This window comes from Lampetra planeri, chromosome 58, assembly GCF_965212315.1.
Source record: "Lampetra planeri chromosome 58, kcLamPlan1.2.h2, whole genome shotgun sequence".
NCBI classification, from domain to species: domain Eukaryota; kingdom Metazoa; phylum Chordata; class Hyperoartia; order Petromyzontiformes; family Petromyzontidae; genus Lampetra; species Lampetra planeri.
The window spans coordinates 5,237,224-5,250,967 of record NC_136164.1 but is presented as its reverse complement, the minus strand read 5'-3'; the positions used below and the strand labels follow the sequence as shown (position 1 = coordinate 5,250,967).

At 48.1% G+C, this 13,744-nt stretch overlaps 1 protein-coding gene across 1 annotated transcript in view; it reads left to right on the top strand.

The window, feature by feature from the left end:
- Positions 1-13,744, top strand: part of LOC144736017 (inactive rhomboid protein 1-like) — a 58,509-nt gene continuing 44,765 nt past the window's right edge. The window contains exon 1 of the mRNA XM_078618648.1: positions 1-193. The gene's annotated coding sequence lies outside the window, so the exon portion shown is untranslated. The remainder of the gene's footprint in view (positions 194-13,744) is intronic.

Sequence of the window (13,744 nt, the reverse complement as noted above, 5' to 3'; positions counted from 1 at the left end):
GGTGTGCGTCACGTGACCCGCCTCCCCCCTCGTGGTCTCGCTCGATGGGAACGAGGAAGAATGTTCAATGGCTGATTCGAAGCGGCAGCAGCAGCAGCAGCAGCAACAACAACCACAACCACCACAACCACCACAACAACAACCACAACAGCAGTGCTGCATCACCATCGTCATAACCACCACTGAGTAACCGGTGAGTCTCGTCGACATCGTAACTCGCCCTCGGTTAACACCTCCGATGGTAACCCGCTCCGCTAACTTTATTTTTTATTTTTTTATTTTTTATTTTTTTATTTTATTTTTTCTACCTACGCGACTTTACGGAAAGCAGCAGAGAGGGTAGATTCCTACTTTCGCTAAAGCTTCAAATCGAGATTGGACTTTTTCTGTGTTTGTTATCACCCAAAGACGTTGTTGTTCGTTGTTTAAAAATAGTTTTTTTTGAACGTGGGCGGGAAAGTGTCTCGCTTTTGTGTCTACTCAGCCTCAAATGAGTACAGTACTTGGTGTGTAAACATCGCCACTGGGGAGACAAAGGCGGCCGGGCGTGGTGTTGGCCACCCACCCACCACGTGTGTGCCGTGCCGGCCTTCATAGGTGCTGCTACTCGCTAACAGCACTTGCCCCTACAGTCTGTTGAGGCTACACGGGGGATCTTTGTCTCTGTGTGTGTGTACTGAATGTGTGGTGTGGTGAGCCTGTGTGTGTGTCTACTTAGTGTGGTGTGGTGAGACTGTGTGTGTGTAGTTAGTGTGGTGTGGTGAGCCTGTGTGTGTGTAGTTAGTGTGGTGTGGTGAGCCTGTGTGTGTGTAGTTAGTGTGGTGTGGTGAGACTGTGTGTGTAGTTAGTGTGTGGTGTGGTGAGACTGTGTGTGTGTAGTTAGTGTGGTGTGGTGAGCCTGTGTGTGTGTAGTTAGTGTGGTGTGGTGAGCCTGTGTGTGCGTAGTTAGTGTGTGGTGTGGTGAGCCTGTGTGTGTGTAGTTAGTGTGTGGTGTGGTGAGACTGTGTGTGTGTAGTTAGTGTGTGGTGTGGTGAGCCTGTGTGTGTGTAGTTAGTGTGTGGTGTGGTGAGCCTGTGTGTGTGTAGTTAGTGTGGTGTGGTGAGACTGTGTGTGTGTAGTTAGTGTGTGGTGTGGTGAGACTGTGTGTGTGTGTAGTTAGTGTGGTGTGGTGAGACTGTGTGTGTGTAGTTAGTGTGTGGTGTGGTGAGACTGTGTGTGTGTAGTTAGTGTGTGGTGTGGTGAGACTGTGTGTGTGTAGTTAGTGTGGTGTGGTGAGCCTGTGTGTGTGTAGTTAGTGTGTGGTGTGGTGAGACTGTGTGTGTCTACTTAGTGTGTGGTGTGGTGAGCCTGTGTGTGTGTAGTTAGTGTGTGGTGTGGTGAGACTGTGTGTGTGTAGTTAGTGTGTGGTGTGGTGAGACTGTGTGTGTCTACTTAGTGTGTGGTGTGGTGAGACTGTGTGTGTGTAGTTAGTGTGTGGTGTGGTGAGACTGTGTGTGTGTAGTTAGTGTGGTGTGGTGAGACTGTGTGTGTGTAGTTAGTGTGTGGTGTGGTGAGACTGTGTGTGTGTAGTTAGTGTGGTGTGGTGAGCCTGTGTGTGTGTAGTTAGTGTGTGGTGTGGTGAGACTGTGTGTGTCTACTTAGTGTGTGGTGTGGTGAGACTGTGTGTGTCTACTTAGTGTGTGGTGTGGTGAGCCTGTGTGTGTGTAGTTAGTGTGGTGTGGTGAGACTGTGTGTGTGTAGTTAGTGTGTGGTGTGGTGAGCCTGTGTGTGTGTAGTTAGTGTGGTGTGGTGAGACTGTGTGTGCGTAGTTAGTGTGTGGTGTGGTGAGCCTGTGTGTGTGTAGTTAGTGTGTGGTGTGGTGAGACTGTGTGTGTGTAGTTAGTGTGGTGTGGTGAGCCTGTGTGTGTGTAGTTAGTGTGGTGTGGTGAGACTGTGTGTGTGTAGTTAGTGTGGTGTGGTGAGCCTGTGTGTGTGTAGTTAGTGTGTGGTGTGGTGAGCCTGTGTGTGTGTAGTTAGTGTGGTGTGGTGAGCCTGTGTGTGTGTAGTTAGTGTGTGGTGTGGTGAGACTGTGTGTGTGTAGTTAGTGTGGTGTGGTGAGCCTGTGTGTGTGTAGTTAGTGTGGTGTGGTGAGCCTGTGTGTGTGTAGTTAGTGTGGTGTGGTGAGACTGTGTGTGTGTAGTTAGTGTGTGGTGTGGTGAGACTGTGTGTGTGTAGTTAGTGTGGTGTGGTGAGCCTGTGTGTGTGTAGTTAGTGTGGTGTGGTGAGACTGTGTGTGTGTAGTTAGTGTGTGGTGTGGTGAGACTGTGTGTGTGTAGTTAGTGTGGTGTGGTGAGACTGTGTGTGTGTAGTTAGTGTGTGGTGTGGTGAGACTGTGTGTGTGTAGTTAATGTGGTGTGGTGAGCCTGTGTGTGTAGTTAGTGTGGTGTGGTGAGACTGTGTGTGTGTAGTTAGTGTGTGGTGTGGTGAGCCTGTGTGTGTGTAGTTAGTGTGGTGTGGTGAGACTGTGTGTGTGTGTAGTTAGTGTGGTGTGGTGAGACTGTGTGTGTGTAGTTAGTGTGGTGTGGTGAGCCTGTGTGTGTGTAGTTAGTGTGGTGTGGTGAGACTGTGTGTGTGTAGTTAGTGTGTGGTGTGGTGAGACTGTGTGTGTGTGTAGTTAATGTGGTGTGGTGAGACTGTGTGTGTGTAGTTAGTGTGTGGTGTGGTGAGACTGTGTGTGTGTAGTTAGTGTGTGGTGTGGTGAGACTGTGTGTGTGTAGTTAGTGTGTGGTGTGGTGAGACTGTGTGTGTGTAGTTAGTGTGTGGTGTGGTGAGACTGTGTGTGTGTAGTTAGTGTGGTGTGGTGAGCCTGTGTGTGTGTAGTTAGTGTGGTGTGGTGAGACTGTGTGTGTGTAGTTAGTGTGTGGTGTGGTGAGACTGTGTGTGTGTAGTTAATGTGGTGTGGTGAGCCTGTGTGTGTAGTTAGTGTGGTGTGGTGAGACTGTGTGTGTGTAGTTAGTGTGTGGTGTGGTGAGCCTGTGTGTGTGTAGTTAGTGTGGTGTGGTGAGACTGTGTGTGTGTGTAGTTAGTGTGGTGTGGTGAGACTGTGTGTGTGTAGTTAGTGTGGTGTGGTGAGCCTGTGTGTGTGTAGTTAGTGTGTGGTGTGGTGAGACTGTGTGTGTGTAGTTAGTGTGTGGTGTGGTGAGACTGTGTGTGTGTGTAGTTAATGTGGTGTGGTGAGACTGTGTGTGTGTAGTTAGTGTGTGGTGTGGTGAGACTGTGTGTGTGTAGTTAGTGTGTGGTGTGGTGAGACTGTGTGTGTGTAGTTAGTGTGTGGTGTGGTGAGACTGTGTGTGTGTAGTTAATGTGGTGTGGTGAGCCTGTGTGTGTGTAGTTAGTGTGTGGTGTGGTGAGACTGTGTGTGTCTACTTAGTGTGTGGTGTGGTGAGCCTGTGTGTGTGTAGTTAGTGTGGTGTGGTGAGCCTGTGTGTGTGTAGTTAGTGTGGTGTGGTGAGACTGTGTGTGTGTAGTTAGTGTGTGGTGTGGTGAGCCTGTGTGTGTGTAGTTAGTGTGTGGTGTGGTGAGCCTGTGTGTGTGTAGTTAGTGTGGTGTGGTGAGCCTGTGTGTGTGTAGTTAGTGTGTGGTGTGGTGAGCCTGTGTGTGTGTAGTTAGTGTGTGGTGTGGTGAGCCTGTGTGTGTGTAGTTAGTGTGGTGTGGTGAGACTGTGTGTGTGTAGTTAGTCTGGTGTGGTGAGACTGTGTGTGTGTAGTTAGTGTGTGGTGTGGTGAGACTGTGTGTGTGTAGTTAGTGTGTGGTGTGGTGAGACTGTGTGTGTGTAGTTAGTGTGGTGTGGTGAGACTGTGTGTGTGTAGTTAATGTGGTGTGGTGAGCCTGTGTGTGTGTAGTTAATGTGGTGTGGTGAGCCTGTGTGTGTGTAGTTAGTGTGGTGTGGTGAGTGTGTGTGTAGTTAGTGTGGTGTGGTGAGACTGTGTGTGTGTAGTTAGTGTGGTGTGGTGAGACTGTGTGTGTGTAGTTAGTGTGGTGTGGTGAGTGTGTGTGTAGTTAGTGTGGTGTGGTGAGACTGTGTGTGTGTAGTTAGTGTGTGGTGTGGTGAGACTGTGTGTGTGTAGTTAGTGTGGTGTGGTGAGACTGTGTGTGTGTGTGTAGTTAGTGTGTGGTGTGGTGAGCCTGTGTGTGTGTAGTTAGTGTGTGGTGTGGTGAGCCTGTGTGTGTGTAGTTAGTGTGGTGTGGTGAGCCTGTGTGTGTGTAGTTAGTGTGTGGTGTGGTGAGACTGTGTGTGTGTAGTTAATGTGGTGTGGTGAGACTGTGTGTGTGTAGTTAGTGTGTGGTGTGGTGAGACTGTGTGTGTGTAGTTAGTGTGGTGTGGTGAGCCTGTGTGTGTGTAGTTAGTGTGGTGTGGTGAGACTGTGTGTGTGTAGTTAGTGTGGTGTGGTGAGACTGTGTGTGTGTAGTTAGTGTGTGGTGTGGTGAGACTGTGTGTGTGTAGTTAGTGTGTGGTGTGGTGAGACTGTGTGTGTGTAGTTAGTGTGGTGTGGTGAGACTGTGTGTGTGTAGTTAGTGTGTGGTGTGGTGAGACTGTGTGTGTGTAGTTAGTGTGGTGTGGTGAGACTGTGTGTGTGTAGTTAGTGTGTGGTGTGGTGAGACTGTGTGTGTGTAGTTAGTGTGTGGTGTGGTGAGACTGTGTGTGTGTAGTTAGTGTGGTGTGGTGAGACTGTGTGTGTGTACTTAGTGTGGTGTGGTGAGCCTGTGTGTGTGTAGTTAGTGTGTGGTGTGGTGAGACTGTGTGTGTGTAGTTAGTGTGGTGTGGTGAGACTGTGTGTGTGTAGTTAGTGTGTGGTGTGGTGAGACTGTGTGTGTGTAGTTAATGTGGTGTGGTGAGACTGTGTGTGTGTAGTTAGTGTGTGGTGTGGTGAGACTGTGTGTGTGTGTAGTTAATGTGGTGTGGTGAGACTGTGTGTGTGTAGTTAGTGTGTGGTGTGGTGAGACTGTGTGTGTGTAGTTAGTGTGGTGTGGTGAGACTGTGTGTGTGTAGTTAGTGTGGTGTGGTGAGACTGTGTGTGTGTAGTTAATGTGGTGTGGTGAGACTGTGTGTGTGTAGTTAGTGTGTGGTGTGGTGAGACTGTGTGTGTCTACTTAGTGTGGTGTGGTGAGACTGTGTGTGTCTACTTAGTGTGGTGTGGTAAGACTGTGTGTGTGTAGTTAGTGTGTGGTGTGGTGAGCCTGTGTGTGTGTAGTTAGTGTGTGGTGGTGAGACTGTGTGTGTCTACTTAGTGTGTGGTGTGGTGAGACTGTGTGTGTGTAGTTAGTGTGTGGTGTGGTGAGACTGTGTGTCTACTTAGTGTGTGGTGTGGTGAGCCTGTGTGTGTGTAGTTAGTGTGGTGTGGTGAGACTGTGTGTGTGTAGTTAGTGTGTGGTGTGGTGAGACTGTGTGTGTGTAGTTAGTGTGTGGTGTGGTGAGACTGTGTGTGTGTAGTTAGTGTGGTGTGGTGAGACTGTGTGTGTGTAGTTAGTGTGGTGTGGTGAGACTGTGTGTGTGTAGTTAGTGTGTGGTGTGGTGAGACTGTGTGTCTACTTAGTGTGTGGTGTGGTGAGCCTGTGTGTGTGTAGTTAGTGTGGTGTGGTGAGACTGTGTGTGTGTAGTTAGTGTGTGGTGTGGTGAGACTGTGTGTGTGTAGTTAGTGTGTGGTGTGGTGAGACTGTGTGTGTGTAGTTAGTGTGGTGTGGTGAGACTGTGTGTGTGTAGTTAGTGTGGTGTGGTGAGACTGTGTGTGTGTAGTTAGTGTGTGGTGTGGTGAGACTGTGTGTGTGTAGTTAGTGTGGTGTGGTGAGACTGTGTGTGTGTAGTTAGTGTGTGGTGTGGTGAGCCTGTGTGTGTGTAGTTAGTGTGGTGTGGTGAGACTGTGTGTGTGTAGTTAGTGTGGTGTGGTGAGACTGTGTGTGTGTAGTTAGTGTGGTGTGGTGAGACTGTGTGTGTGTAGTTAGTGTGTGGTGTGGTGAGACTGTGTGTGTGTAGTTAATGTGGTGTGGTGAGACTGTGTGTTGTTAACTATCGAGGTGGTGGTGGGGGGGTAACGTGGCCTACGTACGGCGAGAAAGAAGTTTGACCGCGTGCGTTGTTACAGTGAGGCGCCGTCTCGAGGTGTGACGAGGGGTGACGAGGGTGGAGATGCTGGGGGTGGTGGTTGTGGTGGTGGTTGTGGTTGTTGTTGTGGTTGTTGTGGTAGTGGTGGTTGTCGACCCTGGCAATGTTCGGAGCAGTCTCCCCCCCACCTCGTCTCCCCCCCCCCCCTCGTCTCCCCCCCCCCACCTCGTCTCCCCCCCCCCCCCTCGTCTCCCCCCCACCTCGTCTCCCCCACCACCTCGTCTCCCCCACCACCTGCTTGCGTTGTGGCCGAAACGTCGTGAGAATTATTTTATTATGTTTTATTTTTATTATTTTATTATTTCCCTTCTACGTGACTTTACCGAAAGAACCAAGAAGATGAATCCCTGCAGTCACGAAAGAAGCTTTCAATCGAAATGTATTGAAGCTGTTGCAATACTACACACAGCAGGGTACACAACTCCCAGGGGCTAGAGTGGTCCCCTACTCTGAGTCCGGGTCCCTGCCGGCTAGCTCCAGTCTCTCTCTCTCGTGTCGGATCGTGGGACTCTGCCGACTCCACCGAGCAGAGAGAGAGAAGCACATCTACGGCTACTACCATTTGGTTCTTTCGGTAAAGTCACGTAGAAGGGAAATAATAAAATAAAAAAATAAAACACAAGAAAATTTATTATTATTTTATTTTATTATTTTATTATTTTAATAAAATAATATAATAATAATAAAAAATATTATTATTTTACTTTATTGGTTTATTTTTATTATTTTAATAAAATAATAAAAATAAAACATACAAAAATATTATATAATATTATTTAATTATGTTATATTTTTATTATTTTATTACTTCCCTTCTACGTGACTTTACCGAAAGAACCAAGAAGATGAATCCCTGCAAGTTAATACGTGACTTTACCGAAAGAACCAAAGAATAATTCCTGCAGTCGCGAAAGCTCCAAATTAAGATTGAACCTCTACGGCTACCACCGCCTTCTCCCCAAACTCCCTATTCGATCCCCTCTCTCTACCCCCTGGTTCCCTCTTCACCCTGCTTACTCTACCCGTTACCACGGTGACCCCGCTTACGTCACGGGGTATCTCTCAAGTACCCTAGGAGACGTGACGTCATCGCACTGATCGGCACACGTGACGTCACGTCCACATTTTACTACTCTACACTGCTAACGAATTGGCCACGTTTCCGTTTACGTGACAAACCTCACCGGTTGGCTGTGTCGGGTGGTGGCGGGTTTAACGACACAATTTATCTACGCGATATAAGCCCAAAACAACCTCTATCATTTGATGATATCGTTCGCGAAAGTCTACTACAACTACTACTAAGTGTTGAACAGGCAGTAACTAACATCAGAAATTCGTGGTGCTATGGAAGAAGAGGAGGGGGGGGTGAAATTCTGGTCTTCCGTCACCTTCTTTATCGCCACCACGTTTGGTTAAGGATTAATAATATAATCATTCTTGGACCGCAGTTAAAATGTGTGGCCATATATCTTCGCCGGCGCAAACATGGCACTGTAATGCAAACTTGTGGGTGATGTTCTTAGGTTTTTTCGGTAAAGTCACGTAGGTAAAACATCAAAATTAATGAAAATAAAATAAAACAAAAATCACACCTGATGACGGAGACTTGTGTTGCCTCCGAAACGTCGTGATTTTTGTTTTATTTTATTTTATTTTCATTAATTTTGATGTTTTACCTACGTGACTTTACCGAAAAAACCTAAGAATATGATTCCTTGCAGTCACGAAAGCTTCAAATCTAGAATTGTGGGTGATGGCAGTGGAAGAACGGGCAAGTGCCAAACGGGTGGTTTAAATTTCGATTTGAAAGCTTCTTTCGTGACTGCAGGGATTCATCTTCTTGGTTCTTTCGGTAAAGTCGTCACGTAGAAGGGAAGTAATAAAATAATAATCAAAAAAATTCAACGTAATAAAATAATTCTCGCAAGAATTATTTTATTATGTTTTATTTTTATCATTGTATTATTTCCCTTCTACGTGACTTTACCGAAAGAACCAAGAAGGGTGGTTTAATGTTGTTTAGTTCACTGGTGAGTCACCGTTTGACACTCATTTCCCAACGTCTTGTCTCTTCTCACGATTCAAGTTCCTAGAATCAACCCACCCGCGCCTGCAACATGGCTTCATCCCAGAGGTCGCAATCAGGTACCCGACACCCGTACCCGATACCCGGCCGGGTACGGGTAGCCGGGTATCGGGTAGGGTACGGATACCCGTTTTCGACCCTGGTGCGGCCGGGTACGGGTAAGGGATCGAAACCCGTTTGCCACCTCTGTTGACAAGGCACGCATGTATGTCGAACTTCTTTGGCGCCGTACGTATCCAACCGTGCTAGTCGTTAATTCTTACGCTGACAGAATGGACGGATAAGACGTGCACGGTTACGAAATGAACGCGCAAGAAATCGGCATCGAGTTTCAACAAACAAAAACTCGACTCTACTAAACGGGTTTTCCCCCTTTTTTTTTCTGGCAACAAAACTCTGACACCTTTTGCAAGGAATCATGTTCACATTAACCACAATACTTGCAGTCAAATGCAAACAAAAAAACAAAACTCTGATAATGTATGCATTGTCTTTGAAACTGATTGGTCCACACCAGAGACAGCTTTCTTTAGAGCCTAGTCTCATACGGTGTTCGACCAGATGACGCCAAAAGGCGCACAGTTCAAAGACAACGCACTACCAGAGTAGTGAGAGCTCGGGGTGAGCAGATACATCATGGGACCTCCTTTGCCAGTACCAACATATACTAATTATCTGAACCGGTCCTGGGCCTCCCCTAGGTCGACTCAGCCTCACATGAGTACCTGGTGCGGTGTGTAAACATCGCCACTGGGGAGACAAAGGCGGTCGGGCGTGGTGCTGGCCACCCACCCCCTCGTGTACCGTTCCGGCCTTCATAGGTGCTCGCTAACGGCACTTGCCCCTACAGTCTGTTAAGGCTACACGGGGGATCTTTGTCACCGTCGTAGCGAAAGCTTGTGCAACATTTCCCTTCTAAACCCGTATAGCAGCCCGGCTCCATGTGCAACATCACCCAGTGTGGAAGTTGGATTATAACATGACAGGCGCGCGCGGTGGTGAGCCTCTGTTTGCCAAAGCACGCTTGCGGTTTCCCTGTCGCACTCTGTGAACAAGCAGGAAGTTCTCTAACCGGGAGCTCTCGCCCATTCAACTTCTGTTAGTTCCATCTCACTCCACTCCCCTCCACGCACTCTCCCACCACTCCCCTCTCATCTCACTCTACTCCCCTCCACGCACTCTCCTACCTCTCCACTCCCCTCTCATCTCACTCCACTCCCCTCCACGCACTCTCCCACCACTCCCCTCTCATCTCACTCCACTCCCCTCCACGCGCTCTCCTGCCTCTCCCCTCTCATCTCACTCTACTCCCCTCCACGAACTCTCCTGCCTCTCCCCTCTCATCTCACTCCACTCCCCTCCACGAACTCTCCTGCCTCTCCCCTCTCATCTCACTCCACTCCCCTCCACGAACTCTCCTGCCTCTCCCCTCTCATCTCACTCTACTTTCCTCCACGCACTCTCCTGCCTCTCCCCTCTCATCTCACTCTACTCTCCTCCACGAACTCTCCTGCCTCTCCCCTCTCATCTCACTCTACTCCCCTCCACGCGCTCTCCTGCCTCTCCCCTCTCATCTCACTCTACTCCCCTCCACGAACTCTCCTGCCTCTCCCCTCTCATCTCACTCTACTCCCCTCCACGCGCTCTCCTGCCTCTCCCCTCTCATCTCACTCTACTCCCCTCCACGAACTCTCCTGCCTCTCCCCTCTCATCTCACTCTACTCCCCTCCACGCACTCTCCTGCCTCTCCCCTCTCATCTCACTCCACTCCCCTCCACGAACTCTCCTGCCTCTCCCCTCTCATCTCACTCCACTCCCCTCCACGAACTCTCCTGCCTCTCCCCTCTCATCTCACTCTACTCCCCTCCACGCATTCTCCCTACCTCTCCCCTCTCATCTCACTCCACTCCCTCCACGCACTCTCCTACCTCTCTCACTCTACTCACTTTACTCACTCCCCTACCTTTCCCCTCTCATCTCACTCTACTCCCCTCCATGCACTCTCCCACCACTCATCTCTCATCTCACTCCACTCCCCTCCACACACTCTTTTAACTCTCCTCTCTCTCACTCTACTCACTCTCCTACCTCTGCTTTGTCATCCAGAGCTACTCCGCTCACTGTATTTTCATTCCCCACTCCCCTCTGGTCTCACTCGACTACCCTCCATCACACATTCTGCTGCTGGCTGTTGCCCCTCTTGTACCGCTTGTCCACTGGCACATCCGAGCCACGATGGGCCCTCACGGGTAAAATGCAAATTTCAAATATATTTGTGTTAACCAAGTGGTAACTAAGCTCAACTTCAACTTCTAGATTTGAAGCTTTCGTGACTGCAAGGATTCATATTCTTAGGTTTTTTCGGTAAAGTCACGTAGGTAAAAAATTTAAATTAATAAAATAAAAATAAAATAAAAATCACGACGTTTCGGAGGCAACACAAGCCTCCGTCTTCAGGTGGAGCCGTCACAGCACGATAGCTGTATCATGTAAAAAATTTAAATAAATAAAAATAAAATAAAAATCACGACGTTTCGGAGGCAACACAAGCCTCCGTCTTCAGGTGGAGCCGTCACAGCACGATAGCTGTATCATGTAAAAAATTTAAATAAATAAAAATAAAATAAAAATCACGACGTTTCGGAGGCAACACAAGCCTCCGTCTTCAGGTGGAGCCGTCACAGCACGATAGCTGTATCATGTAAAAAATTTAAATAAATAAAAATAAAATAAAAATCACGACGTTTCGGAGGCAACACAAGCTTCCGTCTTCAGGTGGAGCCGTCACAGCACGCTAGGTGTATGTATTTACCTACGTGACTTTACCGAAAAAACTAAGAATATCAACTTCAACTATTTATTTAATTTTATTCATTTATTTTACCAGGTGAGGCCCACTGAGCTACAGAGCACCTTTTCAGAAGCGACCAGGCCATCCCAAACGATAACTCAACGAAGCGGCTTATCGCGTGGAAATTTATAGCAGACACATATTCTAAACGAATGATTCTAAATATGCAGAGGGAAAAAACGGAGGACCCGGAGAAAAATCCACGTGTCCACGGGGAGAGCATGCAAACTCCAAATATACAGCAGCAGCCGTCAAACTCACGACCTCCTGTATACCAGGCGAGGTGGTCAACATCTCCCAGGATCTGGAGATCGAATCCACGACCTCCTGTAGGCCAGGCGAGGTAGTCAACATCTCCCAATGTCTGTGATGGAACCCACAACCTCCTGTATACCAGGTGAGGTAGTCAACATCTCTCATGCTAATCAAACGCACGACCTCCTGTAGACCAGGGGAGGTAGTCAACATCTCTCATGCTAATCGAACCCACGACCTCCTGTAGACCAGGAGAGGTAGTCAACATCTCTCATGCTAATTGAACCCACGACCTCCTGTAGACCAGGCGAGGTAGTCAACATCTCTCATGCTAATCGAATCCACGACCTCCTGTAGACCAGGCGAGGTAGTCAACATCTCTCATGCTAATCGAACCCACGACCTCCTGTAGACCAGGCGAGGTAGTCAACATCTCTCATGCTAATCGAACCCACGACCTCCTGTAGACCAGGCGAAGTAGTCAACATATCTCATGCAAATCGAACCCACGACCTCCTGTAGACCAGGGGAGGTAGTCAACATCTCTCATGCTAATCGAACCCACGACCTCCTGTAGACCAGGCGAGGTAGTCAACATCTCTCATGCTAATCGAACCCACGACCTCCTGTAGACCAGGCGAGGTAGTCAACATCTCTCATGCTAATCGAACCCACGACCTCCTGTAGACCAGGCGAGGTAGTCAACATCTCTCATGCTAATCGAACCCACGACCTGTAGACCAGGCGAAGTAGTCAACATAACTCATGCAAATCGAACCCACGACCTCCTGCATACCAGGGGAGGGTAGTAAACCACGATGAGTCTTTATTTGCAAGACCCACGTGCATGACCGACGTGGCACGAGCAGTAAAATAAAGTCCAGCAATGTAGCGAATAGAAATGGGTGCAAAAACAACGTCGTGAAACCGGATAAAGCTCTCGACTGCGCCGTACCACGGTGAAAAGCACCTTTGCTGCAAGATTAGAAACAACATCGGCAGCACATCACAGAGACGACCTCTCTCTTTGTGCCGATACGTGTTCTCTCTCTGTCTGTGTCTTTGTGATATCTGTCTGCTTATATGTCTGTCTATAGTTTTCTGGTTAGATTTTTGTTGCTATTTCTTTTATACCCGATGACGATTGCTTGTGTTGCGATCGAAACGTCGTAGTATGCTATTATTTAATTAATTATTTTATCTTTGTACGTGACTTTACCGAAAGAACCAAAGAAAAAATCCTGCAGTTACGAAAGCTCCAAAATTAAGATTGAACCACTTCTACGGGGAAGTTTTAAGCTTATCTTTTTTCTCTCTCTGTGGTTTTTTGTTTTCTCCCTCTGCCTGTGCCCTCTCTTTGGAATTTTCACACTTAAATTCTAACTTAGCAATCTTTGAAATACGTAATCAACCAGGCTATGCGTTAATTGTGTGTTGACCGACTCTCTGTGTTGCATTACATTACATTTCGATATTTTACTAGGTTATTTAATTTTAGTGTGTCTTTCTCCTGATTTTCAAGCTTGCGTACCGTACCACGTCGTCGTCCACTCATTGACATGCTAATTTTTTCTCTGCCCCCTCCCTCTCGCCGCCCCCGCCCCCTCTCTATATTTAAGGCCTCATCACAGAGACGACCTCTCTCTTTCTGCCGATACGTGTTCTCTCTCTGTGTGTCTTTGTGATGTCTGTCTGCTTATATGTCTGTCTATAGTTTTCTGGTTAGATTTTTGTTGCTATTTCTTTTATACCCGATGACGATTGCTTGTGTTGCGATCGAAACGTCGTAGTATGCTATTATTTAATTTATTATTTTATCTTTGTACGTGACTTTACCGAAAGAACCAAAGAATAATTCCTGCAGTCACGAAAGCTCCAAAATTAAGATAGCACATCAGCTGGCAACCGCTAGCTCCCAAGCACGCTGAGCGAAACGTAGGACCTCGTACCGAACCGGTACAACCCGAAAACAACGTCGGATGGCTGCCCAGAAGCACAGCCGCGAAAATCCTGCGTCTGTGTCGTCTGTGCGGCCGGGCGCGGTACGGAGGAATCTTTGTGTCCTGTGGGGTTTTTTTATTTTTTTTTGGGGCCTCGCATATTTGCCGTGCTTCCATTGTACGCCGGTCGTGACAAGTCGGGGCAAGGTGGCTGGCCGCGTTCAACATCTGCATTCAATCGCGCGGCGTGGTTTACATCCAACGGCCGATGAAGGGCGACGGCTCGCGCATTGCGTGCGTGCGTGGTTGTTCGTACACGCAAAGTTTGGAGCGAAAAGCCATCTCGCTGACCCAGGCAGAGTCGTCGTTGCCGGGTGACCCAGCGGAAACTATGAATGCAGGAAAGAGCATTTTTTTTTATGGTGGGAGTGATGCAATGAAAGGTAAAATCGCAGCCACGCAATTGCTCA